Source organism: Meles meles, chromosome 11 (assembly GCF_922984935.1).
Source record: "Meles meles chromosome 11, mMelMel3.1 paternal haplotype, whole genome shotgun sequence".
Taxonomy (NCBI): Eukaryota; Metazoa; Chordata; class Mammalia; order Carnivora; family Mustelidae; genus Meles; species Meles meles.
In genome coordinates, this window is record NC_060076.1 from 35,508,569 (window position 1) to 35,534,503 (window position 25,935).

A 25,935-nucleotide genomic window follows, 5' to 3' on the forward strand; every position below is an offset into this window, starting at 1 on the left:
CAGGCCAAATGCTCTCCATTGATTCACCACTTTCCCCTTAAAGATTACTTAAGAACCCTTCATACGGAAACGACTTGGGAGTCCCACGAGTTTCTCAGGTCACGTACCAGAAAGACTATAGGGTTGCTGTGCAAATTAAATGGGTGACTTCAAATGAAGCGCAGAGTACAGTTGCTCGGCACCCAGCCCTGGTAAATATGTGTAATCACGGCTATTGGTGCTCACTCAACTATTCCAGAACAGAGAAGAGAGATTGTTGGATGACACACATGTCTCAAATCTAACTGACTTTTGAATAACTTAGATGTGTACCTAAGTGAAATGTCTTAAATAAAGATTAGGCATGTGTGCAGAAAACTGCTCTAATTACTCAGCTCGCGCAGACACACTACAGTCTTTGGAGACTCACCAAGTCTCAGTTACCGTCGCCCCCCAGGTATCGCGCTTCACTGTGATGAATGGGAACTGATTCTTGGAATAGAAATGCCATTGGCACAGGGCCTCAGCGGCAGCAGCGAACACATGAGGTCGATGTTTGAAATGCACGGGCTTGGAGAGGAAGCCTGAGGGTGCCTCGGAGAGTACCCCAGCTCAGCCCTGAGCCTCGCAGAGAATGGGAAAGCCTTTCACAAGCAGCGTTCCCGGAGCCCCGGGGATTCCTGGGGTCACGAGCGAAGCAAAACCTCAGCTACAGCTGTTCCAGTCATGAGCCTTTTCCCAGGCAAATCGTCCATGCTGTCTAGGCAACTCCGAAAGGAATACATGCCTCACTTCAGGCCCCTTTTGCCCACATCTTTTTTTCTTTTTCCCCAGCTGTCATTATTTGGTGTGAGTAGACCTCTGCATTCATTCTCTCATTAGACTCACAGTGCCTACCTGAGGCTGGTCGTTTTATTGCCATCTTATAGATAAGGCGGTTGGGGTGGTGGTGGTGGTGGTGGTGGTGGGTGGGTGGGTGTGTGCGTGTGTGTGTGTGTGTGTGCGTTCATTCATCAGTATTCCAATTCCCATCCCCACATACTCTATGAAGACAGGCACAGCCAGACAACGTTTGGCCAATAAGATGACAGCGGAAGTGAGGGGGCTCCTCTTAAGCACCAGTAACTGAGTCACCATGGTTGTTCCACGTTGCCTTAGTCACTGTAGACGCAGTAAGGAAAAGGAGACTCATAAACCTGGGTTCTGGAGTCACGAGTACGAACAGAGCCTCCAGCAGACCTTTCATGAACATGAACCAGAGCTAAACCTCTGAGATTTAAAGCCGCTTGGGCTTTGGAGCTGTTTGTTAACTGCTGCAGGACTTAGACTGCCCTGACACAGACACATTAAGTAATGCACCTAAAGTTACAGAGCCTGGAGCTGGAACCAGAAGCCAGGTCTCTGATTTCAAAGTTGTGCTCCACCCAGGGCATGCTTACACCACCTCCTTTCCTCCTAGCTCCCTAGTTCTCCACTCACTGTTTTTCCCATCCCAGCCTGCAGACTGAATAACGGTGTTCCAAGGGTATAACTCTCACTCCACTCTAGCTAGCAGAAAGTATTTCCCTGCCTCCTGGAAATTCTCCTGGGCTCCCCATGTATTTTTAGAAGGTACACCCGCAGGGAGAGGAGAAAGTGAATGAAGTCCCCTCGGGTGCAGAGCCCTGGCCATCCTTTTGTGCCCGCTGCCCTCCCACATATCCGGAGAGACCTTTCCCCTAAAATTCCAACCTCACTGGTTGCTGCCTTGATGAAAACCACTTCATGTCTCCTCATTACCCTCTAGAGAGAGGCCTGGCACTCAAGGCCCACCGTGAACCGTTCCTGCTTCCTTTCCACTTTTTATTCCTGTCTGTCCTCCACACGACACCCTTGCACTGGCCACCCTCCATAAGCAACCTCTTCTCATCCAGACCTCCCAGGCACAAATGTAGAGGAACCCCCTCCTCCCTGATCTCTGCCATCTGCTGCCAGTCACCCATACACATCAGTTGTCCCCCAGCTCCCTGTACTCCCTGCCATCAAGGCAAGAATTACTCTGCATCATCCCTGTGGGTGCGTGCCCTGTCTCCCCCGAGACTGAGGCACTCAGACCAGGGACTGCTGCTGACTTCTGTCTGCATCCCCACTGACCCCACGAAGCCTGGCCCAGAGTGAGGGCTTCTGACCTTGTGGCATAGGATGCTAGCAGGCAGCTACCGGAGGCTGAGCTCCCAGAGCAGACCAGATGGGCATTTTTGCAATGTCCCCTCCACCTCCCTTGAACAAGATCCAGCAGAAAAACAAAAACAAACACAACGTGCTCTCTTCTCTAAGCCCCAGGCTTGTTCTCCCCCGGCGCTGTGCTTTCAAACATCATCTGCTTTCCCGCTCCAAGGTCTATCTATCATCTTCGCCAGAATCTGTCCCTGCGGGGCCATGGCACGAGAATAGTCAACATTTAACACAATCACAGCTTGTTCCATGCTGGGGGTAGCGGGGGTGGGAAGCTGGCAGGGCTGAGCATAACGGCCTACAGGCAGGATTTTCTCAGGAGACTTTCCTCCACCCCCCCCCCCATCCCTATTTTCCTTTTATCAGGGAGGAAGGGCAGGACAAATGCAAACACTGGCCCCATTTGACTGGCCCCCCTCTCCCCCCTCCCAGGTCACACATCTCAGCCTTTTAAGTGTTCTTACCTACCCATCACTACACAGCAGTCAGTGGCCAGGGACTGGGGAATATAGGTCATTTTCACTTCTTCACGCCTTGAGCAGCAAATGCTATACCTAAATATTCAGCTCATGGTGGGAAATCCTAACTTAAAGAACCCCAGTGGAACTTGAGGCAGCCCGACATATTTGGAAAGGGGGAGAGTGAGGAGAAAGACCACAAGGGGATAGAGAAGGTTGTTGTAAATGGGATCTACGTTTAGCAGCTCCTTTCCTTTCAAATTTCTGGTTTCCAACCTTTACTTAGGGACCAGGGCGGGGATGACAGGTAAGTACTGGAGACCCAGTTCTAGATTCTTCTACAGTGATGTCTGTGTCCAGTGAAATCCTATTTCTGGACATGACCATGACCAGGAGCATGCTTAGGGGCAATTCAGGTTAAGTACTGTGAAACAAAGAGGGAAGGAATAAGGAAGGAACAAGAGTAGTGGGTACTTTCTGGAATGTCCCACCATCTACTCTTTGCCTTTCACAGGTGGACATGTCCCTGTTGTGCAGAATGGGTTACACAAGCCATTGTTCTGCGGCCCCAAGAGCAGCCATTGGATGCCCTCACTGACCCTCTGTAAATGTTCCCCAACACGGGATAGAGAGCTTTGCAAAGCTGCTTCTTACAAGTGCCCAGTTTGGGAATACAGAGAAAGAGCAAAGCCATGATTAAGCACGTGCTATTCCCAACTTGCCGCAAAAATGACCAGGCTCCAGCCACTCCACTCCAGGCGGCAGAGCCTTCTGATGCTTAGAGAAGGGTGACATTCCCCCGAACCATGCAGGAACTGGGCTGATGGACTGAGATGAATTCACTTTACCGCCCAAGTACAGAGACAAATGCTTACAAATCCAAAGCAAAAAACAAACAAACAAACAAAAAACCCCCAAAACCCAATGCTCTGTCTACAAATGAAGTTATTCAATTTCTAATGGCCTCATTCTCTTAGCATGCTCCTTGCAGTTTTAGGGCTAATAATATTTGTTTTCTCTCTGCACAAATTTGAAAATGAATCCAGCATTCTGAAAGTCCCACTTTTGGATATTTGCACCGAGTTCCATTTCTGCAAGCACTTGCCGAGGCATTATGGGCCCTGACACCTGGCAGTTGGCTAACGTTCCTAGAGTACTTAGCACGTGCCAGGCATTTTTACATGTATGATCTCATTTACGCCCCTGAATGGAATATTAAACCCTTATTTAGACCCTCTGAGGGGATATTACCTCTACTTCACAGACAAGGAAGCTGACTCAGAGAGGTGAGATGCCCAAAGACACAACAGGCTTTCCCCAAAGCCATGCCCTTTCTCAGGCCTGTCACACTGAGACTGTAGGACCCTAGACAGGGGTTAGCCAGCAACAACTTGAGTTGCTGGTGAGTCATCAGAGTCCTGCTCAGGCCCTGGCAGAAAGTGTTCACGAATGTATAAATGAATGGCACAAATCGCGGTCACTTGGGTCATATACTCCAGCATTCTGCTTCTCTGACCATGCTCTGGGATCCTGGGACCCAAGACCTCCTCCCAAGTCACATCCCTCACCCCACAGCCATATGTGGTTACAAAGGACACAGGACCTGAGCATCAACAGCCCTCTAAGAAGGAAACCTCCAAAGAAATACTCCTTGGAAATATTCCTTGGAGAGTTCATTTGTGCACATGGGAATGCCAGTGCCCAGGACAACCACGGCCACCCAGCTGGCATGGAAGCACTCCACGCCCCCACAAGCTCCTCCAGCCATGACCCTGACCATCCTCACAGCCTTAGCTGGCAGCCTAGGAAGGGTTCCCGTTGGAACAAAGGGAACTAGGCTCAGAGAGGGAGATCACAACTAGCTTCCTGACACCAGGCCCAGTGCTCATTCCTCTGCCCTATGATTTCTGGCATCTTCTTTTCTGACCACCAAAATCGTGGCCATCCACATACTCGAGGCCCCGGTTTGCAAGTAGGTTTTGTTTTGAATGAGCAGGAAGGAGTGTATGAGGAGTAATGTCTGCTATGAGCCAAGGCAGGAGACACACTATAGGTGAAGTGTATTTATGGATCATTCCTCAGATCCCAACTAATATGCCTTTTCCTCTTTTAAACAAAAGCATTTTGAAATCACCTCCTTTTTACTGTTTCCAACTCAATAAAATTTTCTGACTTAATGGCCAGAACTTGAGAAATTTCACCTGAATGCTACCTGGGAAGGCAGAGTTTGATAAACAATTTAACATAGGCTTCAAGATTGCAAGGGGAGTGTTTAATTTGCTCAAGAGACACACTGTCCTCAAGGACTCCAGTCCATTAGCTTTTGTCCAACTAATGACAAGTGAGTTTTCTATATTCATTAAAGCAGACTTGGGATTTGGCTTGAGGGGCAGTGAACTGAAGAGGAAATAGCACTGGACTCAGGAGGAATGTTCTTGATTACTTGCTGTACGTTTTGAAAAAGAATAAAATGGTGTTTTCTAAAATCCTTTTAAGTTGGTTTTCTCTCTAATACAGGTTTTCATCTTCCAGTGAAAACCAGGGGTCTGCCCTGAAGGAGGTTTACGGGCCAACCTAAGCCAGCTCGACTCTGCTCGGTCATGTCGCCAGCCACCCCCATCTGCTCGCACAGGGCTGGGCTGGCAGAGGCGGAAATGGGAGCAGCCCAGCTTGCCCTGGGAGGGCTCACAGTCTAAGGAGCCACTTGCGGGTCACCATCACTGATGTCCCAAGCCCCTGCTGCAGCTGGCAGAATCCATCTTTTCTCAGCACCACAAACATTCACAGGGATGCTGCTAGGTGCCAGGAGTGTTAGGGGTAAGAGAAAGGGCAGAACCTGTCCCCATGCCCTGCTCTATCCCTGCACTTCTGTTTTGGCCATCCCATAGGTGATGGAGTCTGGGTTGCCCCCGATCCCCTGCTGGGAATAACTCCCCAAATGCCACAGAATAGGATCAGAAGGCTTTCAAAGCTGCTGCTAGTCCAATGGCATCTTTCCATCAATTAGGAATGAGCCCTGTATTGGTAGGAGACAGATGGTTCATCCAAAAGTGTGACTGGAGAGAGTTTAGTGAAAAGCTGGTTTATTAAGAAAAACCAGCACGCGGTGCAGCCACTCTGGGAAACAGTATGGAGATTCCTCATAAAGTTGAAAATTGAGCTACCCTACGATCCAGCAATCGCACTACTGGGTATTTACCCTAAAGATACAAATGTAGTGATCCGAAGGGGCACCTGCACCCCCAATGTTTACAGCAGCAATGTCCACAATAGCCAAACTATGGAAAGAACCCAGATGTCCATCAACAGATGAATGGATAAAGAAAACACGGTACATACATACAATGGAATATTACTCGGCCATCAAAAAATGAAATCTTGCCATTTGCAATGAAACTAAAGGGTATTATGCTAAGCAAAATAAGTCAGAGAAAGACAATTATCATATGATCTCTCTGATATGAGGAATTTGAGAGGCAGGGCAGGGGGTCGTGGGGGGAAGGGAAGGAAAAATGAAACAAGATGGGGCTGGGGAGGGAGACAAATCAAGAGACTCTTAATCTCAGGAAACAAACTGAGGGTTGCTGGGGGGTGGGGTGCGGAGGGATAGGGTGGCTGGGTGAGGGACACTGGGGAGGGTATGTGCTATGGTAAATGCTGTGAATTGTGTAAGCCTGATGATTCACAGACCTGTACCTCTGAAACGATTAATACATTATGTGTTAATTTAAAAAAAGAGAGAGAGAGAGAGAAACCAGCACACGATGGTGAAACACTGTGGCAACAGAGGGGAGCCATTACCTCTGCTGGGCCAGAAGGGACAGCAGGAGAAAACAGATGTGAAAACCCTACCAGAGCCGTATCTCTAGCAAGGGGTACCTAACAGAGGCGGAGGCCCTTGATAGAGGGACACAGCCCCCACCAAGTTAGCAGGGAGGCAGCCGAGGGCATAAATATCCTTCTCTCTCTCTCTCTCTCTCTCTCGGCCAGCATCCCCCCACCCTGTCTCCTGTTGGTGCCTCCCACTGGCTACATAAGAAGCCAGACAGCAGGAAGCCTGGTGGATGCAGGCCACCGACTTTGGCCTTCCAGGCACAGAGGAGGAGGAGAAGAGCCAAAAGAAGACTTGGGCACAGAGATGGCCAGCAGAGTGCTCCTTCCTCCAGACATTTGCTGCCATCTGCCAGAATGTCATGAGACACATTCTGATCTATGATTACCATGTAGATAGTGATCCTGAAGTTGGTCCATTTGACCATCAGTGGTCATCCTACTGTCATCATATCCAATCCCGGGTCTTACCCTTCCCCCAAACAGCCCACACTCTGGCTCCCCAAACAACCTGAACAGAAGTCCTGGTTCTCCCAGAAGGCTTACATGGCTCCCTCCACTCCAACTTCCTCCCCATCAGACCTGAACATCCAATCCAGAGCCAGGGAAAATGCCATCTCCTCCTTCAGCCTGCCTGATCCCACCAACTGGAAGCCATGTCTGCTTCCTTGGGGATCTCCACAGAACCTCCCCTGTGTTTCTTCCTCAGCGAGTCAGTACCCTGGGGCTTGTTCATCCCTGAATTCACCCTGAGCACCTTCAAACAGCCAGTGCTGTCCCTGATGAAAGCATCTGAGAGGCCGACGGCCACGTGCCACAGTGTTCTTCATGGGACCTGAAGCCTGGTTCGACCCTCTGCTCGCCTGCAGTTTTGGACAAGTCACTTCACGCTTCTGAGCCTCCGTCTCCCCACCCCAGCCATGAGAATAACAAGCCCTACCTCAGGGCTGCAGGGAGAATTCAAGGAGACCATGTATGTGGCACTCACTAAATGACAGCCTTCCTTTTCTTCCCCCAGAAGACTGTCCTTCAAGAGCACATCGTGTCCATCCTGACCCAGCTTGGGTCTCAGAGTAGCCCTGGCACTCTGGAGGTGGGGTCATATAGTTAGGAATACGGTCCTTAGGGAGTCTCTACTCCCAACCTGTGTGATCTTGGGCAAATTACTTGGCCTGTCTGTGCTCTGTTTACTCACCTTTAAAACCAATAACAGATCTAGCCGTGGCGTTCCTAGCTAATATCCGTGCAGGACGTTCTGGGGGCCAGGCACGTTTTAAGTGTATGAGGTATGTGAACTCGTCCAATCCTGAAGCCACACCAGTTGGTAACGTGCTGGCCTTTTGCTGCTCACCAAATACTTCCAGTTCTCCTTACAAATGCCCTGCCCCGTGGAGTGAGTGGCAGCCATGAGTCACTTTAGCCAATGAAATGTGGGCAGCGGTAGTGTCCCTCACTCCCAGGATGAAGCCTCATGAGACAGCACGTGACCCACTCTCTCACCCTCTGTCAAGAGACCAGTAGTGTTCCACATGCTGGTTGTTTTGCCAGTCTGGGCCCCAGGGTGACAATGACAATCGCACAGACTGACCCAAGAGGGACTTGCAGTGTCACTGGGGACACCTGAGAGGTGCTCATTACCACAGCATAACTTGGCTGATCCTAATGCCTGTGGGGCCTGTTGTTCCCACTTCACGGTGAGGACACAGTATCAATGTCATAGTGAAGACTGGAGATGACAGCGGTCTATGGCACAATAAGCCCTTAGGGCACACCGGCTGTGAGACACACAGACATAGGTGTGGACACAAACACGCACACAGCTCACGGCTCCAGGGTACAGCTCTGGGGAGGCCCAGCCTCCGTGGAAGGCAGGCCACGGTCTCCAGGAGCACATTTCTGCTACTCCTCCACAGGCCAGAGCTTGGAAGTCAGCCTCCTCAGCGAATGCCAGCCCTTCGCTTGGTTCTTCCTGTCTGTCTGGCCATCGACCTTGACTCATTAGCGATCGCTCCTGGCTGGCATGTGAGCTGGCAGCCATAGATTTTCTTTCCTTCTGGGTTAAATTTCTGGCTATCAGCGGGTGAGTATCTGTCACCCCCGGCTCCCCTGCATCTGGCAGAGGCTGGAAGCGCTGGGAGGCTGAGGGGTGCGGTGACAGCTCAGAAGGGAGGTGCTCCCCGGCGCCTCTCCAGGCCCATGCCCTCTGATCACCTACATCACGTCCCCATCATCCCTGCCTGATAAAGGGTAACATGACTGAGCAATTTAGTTGTACAGTGCTCCCCAGTTTAGAAGGAAAAGATTTTCCTCCTCCTTATACTCTACACTTGCAGGCTGATATTGCTATCCCCACCACCTCACAATTTGAATAACAACAATGGCAATAATAATAGTTAACCATTTGAGTGTTTATTCTGTGCCAGACCTAAGCTAAGTGCTTTACGTGCATTATTCCATTTTATCCTCCCAACAAGTATACGAGAAAGGGGTTAGGGTTATCATCATCATCTTAGAGATGAAGAAACTGAGGCAGAGAGAGACTGCAACAGAACCGAAGACACAGCTAGAAAATGGCGGAAGTCAGGATTCAAAGCCACGTCCACCTGGCTCCAGAACTTCACTGCCAACCACAGTGGGTACAAAGCGTTGCGAGGCAGAGATGGGAAAGCTGGTATATCTCATTTCTTCCTCATGCCAGCCTTGTAAGCTGGGTCTTCTCATTTTACGTTGCAAACGAGGTTGCTGAAGACTAGAGACATACGGAGTGTGTACAAGGTCCCACAGCAGGCAAGGGGCTGAGAAGAGTCATTCCCCAGCACACATGCGGTGAAGTCTCCTCTGTACAGGAAGTCACCAGCCACGGCCAGTGGAAATAGGCTCGTAGTGCAAGACACCATAGACCAGTAACAGACTTAATGGGGGCATAAGCAGAGTTTGGGGGAAGCACAGAGGATGGGGAATCAAGGAAGGCTTCCTGGTTGAGACTGTATTTGAGTACAGACAGAAGAGAAGAAAATCCCAGAACAATGGTACAAAGGCTAAGTGTTATTATCCTAGAGACCCAAGATATGGGGGTGCCATGATAAGCTCTCCTTGAATTTCTCCTTTCTTTCAGTCAGGAGACTCATACCACTCTAATGTAGGGGGAGGAATTTTGGTCACTCTGATTCTCCATTCTCAGACCACTGAGAGGACAGCCGGCTGAGGGTGGTGGTCATGGTGGTCTGCAAGCCCTCAGGGGACACACCCATAGGGCCCTAGACAAATTTTCCAGCCACATCTAATTTCCCCGCTGTATCCGAACCAGTCTTCTTGCCATTGTAATTCCAGCCCCATTTATTGTATACTCACCTGTCCCCATCTGGAAGGAAATTGAATGAGAGTAAGAAGGGAATAAAATAATAGGAACTTTTTAGTCTGGAGCAGTCATCAAATGCTCTTTGCCCATCAGACTGGTATTTAAATGGAGGAAGGGTCTGGGGTGGGCAGAGGGCATTGTTAACAACAGCCTCGGTGTGGCAGCAGGAGACAGGAATAATAGACTTGGAGAATGTTTTCCAGATTGTGCTGAAGTGATGAAAAACAACGGGTCCCAAAATGGAAGTCATGGCACACAGAACCTCTCCACGGATCGTGCAGGCGGCAGCAGGAACTCTGCCTTGCTCCTTTTCGAACAGGACTGAATTAATTCAGGGACCATGCGAGGCTTGGACTCCCATTTCGATTACAGACAGACCTAGTTTTTGCAGAACTCATTAACTAGCAGGTCTGTGGGGACCTGGGCTTCCAGGCCTTGCTGGACAGGCCCCGGGAGCTGGCTTCTGAGGAATCCAGGCGCCCGGAGCGTGGGCAAGGCTTGTGCTGTGAGCTGAGCCTCGGAGGGAAGCGCTCTCACTGTTCTTGTGTGTCTGAAGGAGGTCAGCATATGGAGGAGGCAAGAGAAATCCAAGCAGCATGCTTCCTACCAGCACCCCAGGCTGTGACGATTGAGGGACTCTGCCTATGGGGGAGTGAGACTCTGGCTGAACTGGAATTCTGACTCTCCTGTAAGAGGTCATCCTTGGTGACAAAATGCATTTTGTCACTGAGCAGCAGGAGGGCACTGAAACCAAAATGGAGACATGTGGATGTGTTCAAAAGCTACCTGGTCCTCAAGGTTCAGCTCCAGGGCCCCTCCTCCAAGAAGCCTTCTCAGATAATCCACCTGGTCAGGATCCCCTCTCTCTGTTTCTATTCCTATCCAAGACACTCAGCCCTTCATTCCCTGTGTAGCAAGTATTTCTGTGCATTTCAGACCTCCCAGCACAGACTCCCCAGCACAGGCTCCTTTGAGCCTTCCTACTCTTACCCTCAGCTTATAAGCTTATAGCATGTTCCATGTCTGCTTGTAGAACACATGAATGCATAAATGAATGAAAAGTGGCTACAGGCAAAAACAAAACAAAACAAAACAAAACAAAACAAAACAGTATTTCATGTTAATCTACCCCGAACAGCTTTATGCTAAGAGAGGAATGAAGATAATCCAGGTGAGTGACAAAATACCAACACGTTCTAGGCAGGGCTAGAAGCACAGACAGGCAGGCTCTTCATGGAAGTAGCAGAGCCTAATAGTTAACCCAGACTCCAGAGCCAGGGGGTTTCATTTACTTCCTACCTATGAATTCCACTGCTCTGGACTTTGGCTAACTCATCTTTCTCCTTTGTGCCTCAGCTGCCCATCTGTAAAATGGGGGTGATAAAACAGTACTGACACACCTCATAGGACTGTGATGCGTAAGGTGCCTGGAGTGATGCTTAGCATAGAGAGATGAGCCATTACCCCCACTCTTCTCACCCACTCAAGGGCTGTCTTTTCGGAGTCTCATCCTCCTCCCATCACACACACCTCATCGCAGCAACCGGACTGTGCTGAGTCAGTGGGGACCCCTGACGGCCAAGACGTGGAACCGTCTGACCCTCCTATTCAACCCCAGCAAGAATACTGAATATATCAAGCTCCCGCTTCTCCTTGCCTCTCTCTGTTAGCAACTCCGTTTACACCACCTCGGGTGCCTGCTCACACATGAATATGCTTCCTCTCTAACTTTCGTCCAGTTGCCTTTAATTAAACATCTTTCTTTCTCTGTTACCTTTTGCTCTCTCCGTCCTACCCTGTTTTGTTCCGCCTGAGAGCTCCCAGTGTGTTCTGGCTAATAAGCTTCATAGTAATGCTTGCTGTGCTGTCCACTATGGTAGCCACGAACCACAGTGACTATTCACATTTACATTTAAATTCATTACAATTAAATCAATTTTAAAATTCAGTTCCTCTCCTACACTACCTACACTTCAAGTGTTCCTTCACTACATGCGGCTGTAGGCTATGCACAGGATACAGAACATTTCCGTCATTTGCAGAAAGTTCTGTGTTTATAGAGCACTGCTCTACGTTCCTCTAGATGAGAGAGAAATGTAATTTCAACTTCTAAAAGGAACAGACAAAAATAAAGCACTACTTGTTTCCTTTCATAGATTACCTGTGTATATCTGTATATACTTTGTATAAGAATATTATCTCAATCTCTAGCAATCTATCCTAGAGAGAGAGACAAAAAAGGTTTTCATGCATTATAACCTTGAACTTATTTAGAAGGATTTGGTATTTGGAAGTCCGTTAGAACTTCATGAAGGTAGACAATCATCTACCGTCTAATTCAACCTGCTTTTTCTCAAACATCAATAATTCAAGACAAACAACAGCCTATTTGTTACACAGTTCCATGGACTTGGAATTTTGTTTAATTACCAGTGAGGCAGTGACTGTGAGTTCAGCTGCCCTCCAGCCCCTGAAGAGCTGTGTGACTCTGAGTACTTTCCTTTCTCTCCTGGGCCTCCCATTCCAGGCAGATCTGCCGAGGGTTACTAAGAGTCTCCTTTTAGCTCTAAGAAAAGTTTTGCTCCTGGATGTTTGCCATCACATGAATGGAGAGAAACTTGTACTAAATGGCCATTAGGGCCCACTAAACGTTTATCATATAGGCTTTGTAGGCTGGCTTGGGACGGAACAACCATCTACTATCTACTCCTATGGGAATCTGCACTCGGAGGCCCGAACACTGACCAGTCTCCATTGGGTTAGTCAGTACATAGACACCAGTCCCCACCCAGGAGCCTGGGAGAGCTGATACTGACAATTAAAGGCTTGATCTGCCAGGGAGAAGGGGGAATACCTTCCATCATCCCTTCGTTCAGTAGCAGCATCAAATGTTCTTTAAAAACTGCCTGATTAACTCCAGAGAGAAAAGGTGCCAGGTAGACTGTGTTAGGCAAAGACAACTCTTCCTGCTTTTACTAAGCTATCTGTGGCATGTTACTCTCAATCACACTGATGGCGGCAGGAAGAGCACCCAACCACCGTGTCCTTTAAGACCTTCCAGGGCTCGGCATGGGAGCCTCTGCAACAGCCCAAGAGAGGGATGCTCCTCCTGCTCGAGAAGCCCACCATTTCCTCCCTACCATTTTCTTGGAAAAACAGCTGGAAAGGGGACATTCACCATGTGTGAGGGCCGTGCCCTACTCCCAGCGGACTGGGCAGGCTCATCATGTAAGCTGACACCAGCAGATCCTCTCTTGGGACTTGGGAGTCAGGACAGACACTGGCCAATGAGCCACAGGGGATGGAGTGAGAAGGCCTTGGAGACTTGAGGGCTAAAGGAACCATTTCGGGGAGGTCTTGATGTGTCATGCGTGAAAAGATGAGAAGAAAGCCTGCAGAGCCAACAGAATGTAACAGAAGTCCAAGAGATGGCAAAGAAACCAGACATTCTGTGCTAGAGCAGAGAAGAGGCGGGGGCAAGTGGAAGAGCTAGACCTCTGAGGTCTCTCCATTTCCTGGGAGGTCCATGCTTTTCATAACTGGAGGCCCTGAGCATCTCCAGTGTCTTCCTAAGTCCCTCTTTTCAGCTGAGCTCCAAGTGGGTCTCTGTTCCTTGCCTCCGAATGATTCTGACCAGGCTCTCGATGTCTTAAAACAGAGCTCCGACAAAGTGATGGGCTGTGTTTGTCTGGATTGCCTTTTGCCATCCTGCTCCCAGAACCGATTTCTGTAAATACTCTATGATGGCCTGAGGGAACTGAAGGGGGGAACGACACGGGCAGGATTCAGCAGTTGGTTATCAAGCATTTCCTGAGCATCTCCAGTGTGCCAAGCCCTGAGTAAAGGACGGAGTGGACATCCTTTCCACTCCATTTCCAAACCCCAACCAGCTGTCAGGGCTCTGCTCAGTGCCCCCACTTCCTTGAAACCGTCCCAGAGCTATGTACACACAAACACATATATATACACACCGAGCCAGGGTTGGGCTCTTCCGACTCCCATGGGCCTCTAGTTGACCACTCTACTCTGCCTGTATTACAGTTCTGCATATCCCAGGCCCATCCCTGACTACTACGTGAGCTTCCTGAGAGCAGAGGCAGGTTTCTCTAGCTCAGCTGCTCAGTGCCCAGCACCAACCAGGGGATAACAAGTTTTGGTGGGGTTATTTGATAAACATTTAGACCATACTTTTGGTCTTCAACATGTCTAACCTCCCAAGAGTGCTCATTCAAAACCATGGAATCAAACGCCAGGTTTCCAGAATGTTCTGGAGTGTGACTGGGCACAAGTCCTCATTTTACCAAAAAAAAAAAAAAAAGAAAGAAAGAAAGAAAATAAGTAAGTAAGTACCCCACAGCTGAGAGAAGTAGGTGATGGACAATGTACTTTTACTCACTGCCTTTCCAACAAGTACTCTCATTTTGCTAGAAAGCCATCTCGGGGGCCTCAGTTGTAATAAACACCTTCCCTCCCCCAATTCGCCCCTCTCTTTGCAATGTTATTTGGAGCCATGGTGCCCAGGGGAGCATCCCAAATAAAGATGTAAGGAAAAGCCCTAGCCAGCTCTGGGTGGCTGGTTTCTATGGAAATTGCCTGAGTAAGGATTTGGACCAATTTTACCAGCTTGACTCATTTGTTCACTGAAGTGACTGATAGGACATAATCACCTACATATTCGGACCTCTCATATGGGGAATTCAGGTATTTATCCATATGCATTTTCTCATAGTGTTAAACAGCTAGGGAGTGGTTTTAGCCTGACCTCTAGGAGGATGGCTTCTCCACCAGCCCTTCCAGTCTCAGTGGTCTTAATTAAAATATCACACAGAATGATCAAATGTTCCTCACCCAACAATTATGAAAAACTTTGTCATAACAGGGGCCAGACCAACTACTGATACCTACAGCGTAGGTCACACGTCAACTAAATTCCAGTATCGTGAAAACACTAATGGCGGTTAAGTTTTAGTTCCTCTTTCTAGATCACGGATGTTAAATATGTTTTGTTTATCTTGCCAATGTTCATGGTTTATTGGTGATTGCTTAAAGCCTGCGTTGAGAAGGATTCAGAGTAAGGTGCTGATGGGTGGCCTGGGTTTCACAGAGCGGAAATTGAGGAAGGTCACTCCAGGCCCAGGGGCCGGGCCGGGCCGGGCCAAGGCTCAACTACCAGCCCCTCTGTGGGAACAGGTGCACCAAGCACCCTAGGAACGCTTGGCTCCTGACCCAAAAAGAGACCACGAGGCTGGGTATTGAGGTGCGGTCCAAGGAACCACAGCAGGGAAATCTGGAGTGAGAGTGTTTGGACATGGGAGGCAGGCTTTGAGAGTGGTGGTGGCCCAGAGGCCCTAGTCAGCTATGACTGCAGAGAGCCCTGAGGACAGCGGCTGCAGTGCGGTTCTGCAAGGTCACGGTGACCCCCCCTCCTACCAGTGGCTCCCTCTTCACACCCACGGGGGACAAGCCTGTGTCTGTCTCATCAAGGAACTCAATGTTCATTAAGGCTGCGATTCCCAGCCTGGCAGGCAGTGCCAGTGTGCTGGTCCCCTACGCCTTTCACACGTCTGTCTCTCTGCCTGCCCCAGAGAATCCGGAGGCCCCTCGACCAACGGAAGCCCCAGGATGTGGTGCTGTGGCCCAGTCCCCAGAAGGCTCCTGCAGCGGTGGGGGGAGGTGTGTTAAATCTTGCCTTTGGCCTGCAGCCCCTCTCTCATCTTCCTCATCTCCCACCACTCCCTCACCTGCAGGCCGACGCTTGACTCCAGGATTTGAATGAAATAAAAACTGACAGTGTGGAGCCATGTTCAGGGCTGAGCTACAAAGGATTCACGCAATTATCTTTGTCAGAATTCATTTTGTCAACGCCCCTCTCCTCTTCAGGTTGCATGCTACTAATATCTTTCAAAAGTTTGAGGAGACTGGGAGTAAAACGAGGGAAATGCCAGGCACAGCTCCACATGAGAACCAAGCGGGCCCAGAGCAGGGCAAGGGCAAAGTGTGTGAACCCTGAGCAGGGGTGCGGGGAGGAGCCCTGGTGCTGCACAAAGTCCCAGATTCACAGCAGGAAGGGACTTTAGAGGCAACTTGTCCCACCCCCCCCAATATCAACACCACTCCTCAGTCCCCCAGTTCAGGGACAGGGGCCCATTACTGAGCTCATTGTGGGATTCTGGGGGCACAGGCAGCCCCTCAGCATGTTTCCTCAGCTGTTCCCTCAGCATCTGGCCCAGAACAGGCCAGGAAAGGGCAGCTGTGGGTCTGAGAACCATCATACGTTATCCCAACCGTCCCCCACCCCACATCCTTCACACACGTTTGTACGCGTGCGTGCATGCATACACACACACACACACACACACACACACACACACACACCACCAACAGAGAATCTATACGATGATCAATCCAGCCCAGAAGGGCTCTTGACCTCCCCTCTGGGCGTGGGGGTCCAGGTCACCAGGGTCAGCTCTGTAGGGCTACTGGGCTCTCGGCCTTTACTTGTATAAGAGCTGAGCCCCTGCTCTCCCCCCACCGCCTCCATATCCTGGCTTCCTCTTCTCAGCTCCTTGCAACTCCGCCCTTTGAGCTGCTCACACGAAAATCCTGGGAATCACCCTTGCTTCCTCTCTCTCTTTCAAACCCCACATCAAATCTGTCAGCAAACCAAATCGGCTCTGCTTTCAGGATCTGTCGAGAACTGGACCCTTGTCACATCATCACCCTGTCTGAGCCACCTCCGTCTTCACCTGCTCTCCCTGTTTCTTCGCTGACCTGTGGTTTCTTCTCCACACAGCGGCCTGAGTGAGGCTTCAGTGGCATGCGTCCGGTTACCTTCTCAAGCCCTCCAGTGTCTCCCCGTGCCACTCAGAGTCACGGTGGGATCGCACGTTGGTCTACACGGCTTGGTTCCCAGACTCCACCTAAAGAATGTGGGCTCATTTCCCCAGAAGAGGGGCATGGCGCTGCCCCTGGTAGGAGAGGGAGAACTTGGGAGAAAGGAAGAGGGAGGGAGGACACCCCGGCCGAGGGGAGGATGGGACCAAAGGTATGGAATTGAAGGCCTGGGTGTGGAAGAGGGGCAATTCAAAAGGGATAGAGTTTTGGGAAACAGTGAGAGAGATTCCTGGGAGAGTCAGTGTGTTCAGCAGATGAAGACATTGGACTTCTACCCTGTGGACAATGGCAGAAGCCCTAAAGATCTCTGGACTAAGGGCTGATGTGGTCACAAATGCCCCATTTCACAGGTTGACAGGGCAGTCATCCAAAGATGGAGGAAAGAGCCCAGAAGAACCATCAGAAGTCAGCCTGCAGGTTGCAGGAAAAGAACAGTGATTTGGCTGTCCAGGGAGCTGGGCCCCAGTCCCAGTGTCACCACTAATCACACAAGTGATGCTCAGTAATACCAAACCACATTTCCTCCTGCTCAGCCCAGTGGTACCTGTCATCGAATCCCAGAATCACAGAGCTGCCAGGGACCCCAGAGGTCATCGAGCCCAGGTTTCCAAAGTCCAGCCTGGGAAATCAATTTACTGAGCTGAGAGTGTTTTTAAAATGAAATCAAAGAGAAGGGACGAGGTCAAAGTGCACTGCTTGTAGTAAAGGTAAAATTGCTTTATGAAACTTTTGTTTTGAGGGTGTGTGTGTGTGTTGGTTCAAAATATAAATCCATTTCTGTGGGTCACAGTAATGAATGTTTCAAAGTCACTGATCAAGTCCACTCTCTCTGCACTGTGCAAACTGCCTTTACAGCATTCTCAATAAAATGCACGGTCACTCCTGTTCATCTCTGGGCATAGGATGCCAACCGTCCCCAGGCTGAAACCCCTTCCACTGTGGACTGCTCTGTGTACTAGAAGCACTTCCTCATGCCGAGCTCGAAGTTGCTTCTTGTCCTCCTGCCCATCGGTCTTCCCCAGCTCTCTGACAAGCCTCCCCCAAATAAGCCCAACCCAGCTTCAGGTAACAGCATCAAAAGAACTGAAGACAACTTTGCAGACCTCTTGACCGGGTTCTTTCTAAGCATTAAGCTCATCTGTTTCTTGCGTCTGCCCAGCACCTCTTCTCTGGGAAGCAGGACACGGGAGCTCTTCCCCTGTCCACGGCCACCAGGGGTTATCCTTCTTAATTCCTGGCCTTGTCACAAACTAAGGTTCTTAAAAATGACACATGGGCTCTCTGGATGGTCCTCAAGGACCAAAAGGCAGAAAGGAGCTAGCAAGGAGCAGGAAGAGGGCTGACGAAAGCTTTCTGAAAAATTCATTTAGGGAAATTCTCCATCCTCAGTTTAAAGCAGAGAGAAGTAGAAGAAAGAGCAATGAAGATCAACACACAAGAGGTTCACGTGGGGTTTAGTGTACTGGGCATGCACAAAGATTTGAGGGTTGACTGGGAGAGATGTAAAGGAGGGGGAAAGGGGGAAGGGGAGGAAGGGGAGGAGAGGATTCCTCTCCAGTGTCTCCCCTTCCCACAAGGCTCTGCAGGTCCGGTCAACCATCTCTCTCCCAGGGTGTCACCAATCTGGCCCTTTATCTCCCACAAGAAACCTCATGACGGACAAAGTCTTGCAAAGAGATATTTAAAGTGCTCAAAGGGAAGGAAGCTTCCCATGAGCAACAGAACTTCCCAGTCGAGCAGAGAGAACACAAGGTCACACTCCAGAAAACCCAAAGAGCCAAGGAGAAAGCCCAGGAGACCATGAGCCCCAGACCCAGCGCTTAGGAGGCAGCCCGGAGCCAGTGAAAGACAGTTTCGCATCAAAACAAAAAGTGCTATGAACAAAAAATAGGTGATAAATTTTGATAACTCAGCATTTCATGCTGTCAAATTGCAACTCATTGAAGAAGGATTTAGAGTCTCAGAGGCCTCTGATGGGAGACAGTCTGGTAAAGCTTGTTGACTTAACATTGATGGCAGACAAGGCTGGGTGCAGACCAAAGCGAGAAAAAGGAAAAAGCTGAATGGGAGACGGAAGAGAGGGACAGGAAATAGAAAGAGGGAACAGCAGGGCCAGGCACCTGGAAAGAGGCCTCAGCCGGCTCCCCTCCCGCAGGAGCGGCGGAGGCCCACGAGGCCCACACAGGCTGCTAACAGCCCGCTCTGGCAGTTGATAACCCTCATTAAACAGAACTTCACAAATGGCTTAATTTGAATTTCCAATACTTGATAGATTTCAAACCCAGGACAATTATCTCTGATGTAAAGGATCAATAAATAGTTTCCTGGGCTGAATCCCCCCAAAATGGGGACACTTCCAACAGAGCTGCTGGGATTAAAACGCCTTCAAATGCCGAATAAACACTGACTTATCTCTTTTTAAAGAACTTTTCTGTAAGGCAAAGGTTAGCTTTGTAAGGAAAGGCTGGATGAAAATTAATCTAACTTACCGTGACCTCCTCGGGCTGGGTGTGAATTACATTTCCACATGGCCTGTGAAGATCTTTCATGTCTCTCGCTCCATTAGTTGGTGTACTTAGCAAAGGTCGGGTAATGAGCAGACGTACTTTCTAGCCCAGAACAGGATCCTGCTGCACGGCCCCTTCCTGCCTTCCTGGCGTGTCTCTGCTGGAGGTCACCGGGGTGCGTGGGAGCCATCTCTGCAATGCCTCATCCTGAAGGTTCCTGAGAACGAACGACGGACATTACCATTGTCACCACAGCTCCGGGATGGCAGAGGTCTCACGTGGTTCACTATGCTCTGGGGCCGAGAGCGTTTAACAGAAGCCCTCTAGTTTCTTATACTCACAAGGGGAAATTCACATGTACCTTTCAGGGAACTCCTTCCTTTCCAGCGAAACTGCTAACAGTCAAAGGATGGAGGAGGAGAGTAACGGGGAGGAGGAGGAACGGGCAAGAGAAGCAAAGGTGATGGAGGAAATTCATATCCCCCCAAACCAGAGTGTTTTGTCTTTTGGTTTCATCCATGGAGCTTCGCATTCACATGGGCCCCTGAGCTTCTCTGTTCACTTTGTTCTTTTCCCTTCAGAGTCGGATCAGGATTTGGTCTTTTCAGAAGATGGCCAAAGAGCCAAAAGGAAGCTTGTGCTGGATAACAATAATACACACTCATATTCCTTCTGCAGGGGCTGGATCTCCCTGTTCTGGAAACACAGAGAGATGGACTGGGTCTGACCTTGCCCCCAACGAGTTTAAAATTTAAAATTACAGAGTAACAGGGGCGCTTGGAAGGCTCAGTCAGTTAAGCATCTGACTTAGGCTCTGGTGATGATCACGAGGTCCTGGGATGGGCCCACATTGGGCTCCCTGCTCAGCGGGGAGCCTGCTTCTCCCTCTGCCCCTTCCCCCCTCATGCTCTCTCTCAAATAAATAAAATCCAAGAAAAAAAAGTAAGGAGTAACAGATGTGTCTGTCATTGACTGGCACACACGGGCACTAGAGATGTCTTCCCCGCGTGAGCCTCTTGAGAGAAGACACCGCCAGGTTTTGTGGGCCAGATAAGAATGTTCAACCTGGTTATGAAATGAAATTCAACTTTTCCTCTCTTTCTTGCCCTCCTCCCTTCTCCATCACTTGCTATGTTGTGAGGCATCTGACCACCTATTGGGCTATGTTTTCTCTAGCCCTTCCCCTACTATCATTTTGGAAGTTGTACATTTTACTTTCGGTCTTTTAGTACTGACCCTTTAAATATTTGAGCATTTGTTTAACTTTACACTTTGCTAACAGCCTAGAGGGAGCTAGTATCTTTATCCTCCGCCCTCACAGTCCCCACACTGCACACTTCTTTGCCTACAGTGGAAGCCTGTTTTCCAATGTGAAAAAGGCGTAGTAGTTGTTTCCTAGTTGATAGCCGCGTGGAGGAGTAAGGTGTGGTGGGAACTCAGAAGGCTGTGGGGGGAGACAGCAGGAGGGAGTTGCTGGGTCCCAGGCCAGAACACCAGAGCCAGTCAGAGATGGCTCTCCAAGAGTGCCCAGGGTCATGTTGGGTGGGTGATGGCAAGAACCCAAGCATGGCCCCAGGGCCAGGGGGCTTTGCCAACAAGCCATCCACTCTTAGTGAGTGTGGAACTTCGGGCCACCTACTCCCCAAACACTGGCCACCAACAGCCCAGGGACCAAGCAAGGGGGTGTCTTTGGCCACCTCACTGTGGGGCTCCCCTTGGAGGACACCTCTCCACATGCCCTAGGGCCCCAAGCATGTAGTGAGGAGGGGCTCCCATGCTCTTCCTTGGCATGAAAACTAGCAACCCAGAGCACCCCCGGCTGGGACAGCATGAGAGTTATCCCTGCTATACCCACTCGAAGTCCCCAGCTTCCTCTTTTCCTTCCACTCTTTGCCTTTCCATTTAATTGGACCAAGAATCACTCCAGTGACAAATCATCCCAAGGGCAAGAGAAACTGAGATGAGACCTGAAATTGGAACAAAGTCAGAACTGAGCCTGTAGCCTTGGCAGGTCCTCGAATCCCAGAAAGCCCTTCAGAGGATCTACCCATGGTTCCTCCCACCTCGCCAGCCTGTCCACTTACATTTGTCATTCTTCTGGAACCAGCTAGCCAAATGAACACAGAATATTTTTCATTCCCTACTCAAGACCCAGATGATCTTTTAAGAATGTAAAGCGGGTCTTATCCTTCCTCTATATAAAGTCCCTTGATGGCTCCCCATGCCCCCTTACCATAAAGTCCAAATTCCTTACGTTGCCTCACTGCCTTACGTGGTCTGGCGGCTGGCTGCTTTTCTAGCCTGACACCTGACTACGGAGCTGTTGTTCCCTTTCCAGCCCAGCCCAGCCGGGCCCGTCCCGCAGCCCTTGGCTCTCGGGAACCGCTGGCCTCATTGCGGGCTCTCACCCGGAATACCCCCTCTCCTCTTGCCCTGGCTCGCTCCTGGCTTGTTTCTTCTCATCCTTCACATTTCAGCTAAAATGTCGCCTCTCTCGGGGCACCTGGGTGGCTCAGTGGGTTGGGCCGCTGCCTTCGGCTCAGGTCATGATCTCAGGGTCCTGGGATCGAGTCCCGCATCGGGCTCTCTGCTCAGCAGGGAGCATGCTTCCCCCCCCCCTCTCTGCCACTACCCGCGGACGTGCAGCACCACCACCCACATGTTTTCTTTCCCCAGCGCCATGTCCCACTCTTTGCGACACTTCCCCCAGTGCGGATTGCTTAGCCAAGGGCTGGTTTTCTTTTCTTTTCTTTTTTTTTAAAGATTTTATTTATTTATTTGACAGAGAGAGAGATCACAAGTAGATAGAGAGGCAGGCAGAGAGAGAGAGAGAGAGAGGGGAGCAGGCTCCCTGCTGAGCAGAGAGCCCGATGGGGGACTCGATCCCAGGACCCCGAGATCATGACCTGAGCCGAAGGCAGCGGCTTAACCCACTGAGCCACCCAGGCGCCCAAGGGCTGGTTTTCTTTATTGTCCACACCCCATAAGGCTGTGCGTTCCACTGAAAAGGACCCTGCCTTGCTCACCGCTGTATCCCCACCTCGAACAATGCCAGGCTACCTACCGGCTACTTGATAATTACTTATTAAATGAGTGAACTGACTTACTAAATATGCACTTCTTGAGCATTCCAAGGTGGTGGAGAAGAACAAGTGAGATAACACAATGCAAATATAAAGTTTTCACCGTCAGCATCGTCGCTGTTTCTCCCCCAGATGACCACGCAGACCTCAGCACAGGCCAGCCACTAGCCAGTTTTGTCAGTCTGGTTAATTCCAGTGCGATCTGAATAACAGCAACCATCGAAAAGGACATGGTTTCACCACACTTTGCACAACAAGGATCATTTACAGTCCGATCATTTGAATTCGTTTCTTGACTTAGGTTTGATCTGTTTTTGTCAAGCAAGCAAATATATATTGATATTTGCAAAGAGCTTCATGCTTGTGGTGCCCACTAAAATATGGTTGCATTTTCCATAGTAATTGTCTCTAGAAGCTCATTCCCAGCTGCGCTGGCTCATTTAGCTAATTTGCAGTAAGTGCGGTATGGATCCAAGCAGCAAGGGAGGAGCACATTAGCCTGGCCCACAGAAGGGGGATGACTTCGGCTGCATGGTCACTTCACAGACTTGGCTGACGTCTAAAAGTCACACTGAGATGGTCTGAAAATCAACCCTGCGCCCTGATCTCGCCCCCAACCACCACCACCCGTATTCGCACAGGCAGTGGCATCTGAGCTGGCCACAAGGAGAGCCGCAATGTAATGACATTTCGAGGAGACCTTGTCACTCCTAAGAAAGAGTCTGCGCCACTCATTCTTTTTATTCACTCATAACGGACAATGTCTAAAAAATTGTAATTCTCAATGCTCGCCAAGATGCATTAAAATTGGTATTTGTATATGCTGTTACCTAGGCCTATAAATGTCCAGAAATAAGGGAGTGGTTCCCGGAATCAGCTACTGTACATCCTTTCAAAGGATACTCTTCAGTCACGGCAAAGCATGTGTGATTTAGGAGGTGGGGGATGAGGAGGAAGCAGCTTTCAAAACAGTGTGGGACAATATATACAACACCATCCCAGACCGTTTAAAACTAAATTTGCATATATACACAGAAAAATTACTGGGTTGATCAAAGAGGCGGTGGGTGCCCAGGGAAATGTATTATTCTCTATCCTCTCTGTATTTGAAATATTTCACAATTTTAAAAAATGGAAGAAAAAAGAAAATGCTATCTTTTGGCATCTTTTCAATGCCAAAACATCGATAGCAGATGCAGGATCCCAAGCTGTTTTTATTTCCTCCCGTCTATATTTTTTCAAATGTTCTTTTCTTTTTTTTAAGGAGGCTCCAGGTCCCACACGGAGCCCAGCATGGGGCTTGATCTCACCATCCTGAGATCAAGCCCCGAGCTGAGATCAAGAGTCGGCCATGTCATGACATCACCAGGCACCACTATTTTCCAAATTTTCTTAAATACACTTGAATTCTTAGGATCCAAAAAGAAAAGCAATGAAACTTGCTTTACAAAGAAGCAACTGTTGTGCATAGCACCCGTTGGTTAGCGCGTGCATGCTGAGGGTCGGGGAAGGTGTGATAGAGGAGAGAGCCAGCTGGGGAAAGAAAACAGCATGCCAGGAAGGAGGGATGCTTGGAGGCAGGGAAACACCTTGTCTGGAAAAGGTGATGAATCCTTGTGTTTGGCTGGTTAGAGCCTGTGAAAGGTAAATCTGACAAGAAGGGTCAAGAGGCCCCAGAATCAGATGACCGGGAGCCATAAAATGGGGTTGGGGAACACCGTGAGGGGAGTGGTGTGTAGGGGAGCTCATGGTGTTGGAAGGGTCCCTGCAGGCTGGAGCCACATGACAAACATGGCATCCAGCCAAGAGGCTGGAACACGGCCAGGTGGGAAACTAGTAGGCCAAGGCCAAGGCAGTGGGAGCTGGGTCACCCAGGATATGTCTCCCAAGACCCAGCACGGGCTCTCTGGGGGCGGCGATTAAGAGCTCCAGCTGAGGGGCCAGACTGCCTGGTTTGATCCTGGTTTCACCACTCACTAGCGGTGTGATCATAAGCAAGGACAGAACCTTTCTGTCTTCATCTGTACAGTGGGGATAGTAACATTATCAGAGCGCCGCTGAGAGGCCGAATCAGCAGATATGAAGCATTTGGCAGCAGGGCCTCATGGAAAGTAACCGTGTGGGTCAGCCAGCAGTGCTTCCTCTGGCCTGAAGCCCACCCAGGGTGCCCGGTGCCGCAGTGGGGCCTGTTGCCTGCAGGACCACCCGAATCAGCGAGGGGCACCAGCCAAGGCACAGTGTGGGCTCCATCTCTTATCCTCCCCCCAAAAGCTGTCCAAGAGTTAAGATGTCGACAAAGTAAAGATTAGAAGAGACTAGAAGGATGTGATCGAAAGTATCAGTGATCCAGCCTCTAGTCCGTTTTGGCCTTAACTCCCAGATCAGAAGTCAGTGGGAAGATCATTGTACTGGGACAAAATTCCTAGGTCCCTGACTGATGATAGTGCCCTCCCAACCCTGGGGCCCATCTGTTCCAACGCCACCTGCAGCCTGTGGCCGGGAGGTTTTCAGGGAGCCATTTCCCTCATCTAAACCAGCTTTTAACGACACCTGTCCAGGGGCCGAGGGCCATCTCCTCATTAGGAAATAAACAAGAATTCCAGTTTCCCACTGCACAAACTTTGCACCCACCCGTCCCTAGTGCAACCTGTAAGTGGCTTCTTTAAAAATCAAAGTTGGAGGCAGAGCTGCCTTTGGTCTGAGCGGACGGGAAGGCTGGTGGGAGGAGGCATCTCCTCCCTACCTCCTTTCCTATTTTCAGACCCTCAGAAGTGATAAACAGGCTCATTCCAAGGCAAAGGAAATGCACAATCAATCCATGCCTTTAAGGGCTGGGCTACAATTTAAGGAGAGGAGGAGAGAAGATAAATAAAAAGGCCTATTTTCAAGAGAGCCATTTAAGCTCAGAGAGAAGCCGTAATAATGTACGTACCAGCTCTGCTTAAATTCGTCCCTGGCTCTCTCAAAATTGCCCTGAGATAATCAAAAGGAAGCGAAGAGGAACAACAGACTCCAGATCAGAAGAGGATGTGGTAATTAGCACCCGATGCCTGGACCCCGCTGTCAGGCGGAGCAGTTGGTCACCATGGGGCCTCCTGCTGTCTTCCGCAGCAGAAGACACTTGGGCTCTTCATATCTCACCCTGAAGTTGGAAAGCACAGAACTGCCACATCCATGACTGTATTTCTAAAATCATCTCTCAAAGAGATAAATGACTTCCTCCACCCGGCGTTGTCCGACCTGGGTCTGGGAATAGATAAATTCATTTACTCGGGAGCTAGATCTCCATTTTTCTCCCGGTGCCATCTATAATCCCATCTCTTCCACTGTTTGAGACACTCGGGGTGATGAATGTGCTCCAGTCGTGGGGCGAGAGCAGAGATCCTCACTGGGAGGACTGAGCAGCCAAGCTGAGAGCCAGGCCCACACGATAACCTTCTCTCAGGGCCGGCTGAGTTCTGGAAGCCACCACACAGATGGGTCCTCTGGAACAAATGGCACCAGGTTCCAGGTAGGGGTTCTTTTGCCCCCACATCAGACCCGTCTACCTGGGCGTGGACAGGCTGAAGGCCACCCCACAGAACAGCAAGGCCCCTTGCGTATCCCCTGCA

At 49.9% G+C, this 25,935-nt stretch overlaps 1 long non-coding RNA gene across 1 annotated transcript in view; it reads right to left on the minus strand.

The window, feature by feature from the left end:
* The window catches only part of LOC123953516, a 57,052-nt gene that overhangs the window by 24,331 nt on the left and 6,786 nt on the right, over positions 1–25,935 (minus strand). The window contains exon 2 of the long non-coding RNA XR_006820880.1: positions 19,224–19,458. This is a non-coding gene — a long non-coding RNA (uncharacterized LOC123953516). The remainder of the gene's footprint in view (positions 1–19,223; positions 19,459–25,935) is intronic.